Consider the following 1,347-nt stretch of genomic DNA (forward strand, 5'->3'; position numbering starts at 1 on the left):
AAGAGACTATGGCATGGCTGTCCTCCCTGGGCAATGATTCTTTCTCTCTGGTGAGTATACACACCTTACAGCGAAAATCTGGAAAAAAAATTTTTTTCAGAAAACAGTGTTGTTAAAGAAGAATTTTTTTTTCTTGCCTTAGGGTATATGTGCTTACCAGAGAGTGAGAGACAGACAATGAGAGGGAAAGTGAGAAATCAACCCCTAGGGGGAATTGCCATGCCAAAATCCCTTCTCCACCATTCTCCTGAGATCTTAGGCATGCATGTACACATGCCAGGCATGATTTTTAAGCCACTGGGAACAGGACTTGAGCCATGGTTGGTCATGTGGGAGTCCAGTGACATAACTGCTACACCATAGACTGGCCCCTTCACTGATACTGTTAAAATATAATAAGGAAGACTTCATTCAGGAAAATCATGATAGGTATAGGCACTACTGGAACAGGGTCTTTCAGTAAGGGCAAGAGATTGGGTTCAAATCCAAACACAGTCTGGATGACTGGGAATGTTTAGCCAAAGAGTAGATTAGGGTCAGTGGATGGAAAATTACCAAGAGAAAACATTGAGGGTAAGAAGGATTCTGGCTAAATCCACCTAACAGGATTCTTGTTGAAGTCAGGCCAGAATTATCAATCAGACATTACCTGGAGGATGGTGGAGGGTGATCAGATATTGAGGTTCTTTGCTAAAACTGGATTTTACAAGGAAGCACTGAGATGGAAGCACTAGCAAACAATTCAGAAGCCTGACTGGCTTAACCATCATGTGCAACAGTGCTGGTTCCTGCTCAGCTAAACACAAATTTTGAGTGGGGAGGCTGTGGATTAGAAATAAACATAAAAATAAAGACACACAAGTATAGAAAAGTGATGGGTGGGCCTGACTTCTCTGAATGAGAAAAACTGTGACCAGTAACTAGCCTCAGGTTTATTCTTTTAAAGGGCAAAAACGGGAGGGGGGGGGGACAGAAAATGGAATGCAAAACTAGTTGCTTTAGGATGTAAATCACCTGAAGATGTGAAAACAACTGGTGCCATGTAATTTCTCTGATCTTTTGGGGCGAAATCTGATAAACATATGTGGCTTCCTTTAGCCTAATACTGCCTTGCAGCATTGGGTCTTGTGTATCAACAACAAAAAGGGGAACCAGCAGTTAGCGTAATGGCTATGTCGCTGGACTCCCACGTAGTCGACCGCGGTTCGTGTCCTGGACCCGGTGGCTTAAAACTCACGCCGGGCGCGTGTGCGTGCGTGCCCAAGATCCCGAGAGGAGAATGGAGGAGAAGGAATTGCGGCGTGACCATCCCCCCTGGGGGGTGATTTCTCGCTTTCTGTCTCTATG

Source organism: Tupaia chinensis, unplaced genomic scaffold (genome assembly GCF_000334495.1).
Source record: "Tupaia chinensis unplaced genomic scaffold, TupChi_1.0 Scaffold000609_1, whole genome shotgun sequence".
Lineage (NCBI taxonomy): Eukaryota > Metazoa > Chordata > Mammalia > Scandentia > Tupaiidae > Tupaia > Tupaia belangeri.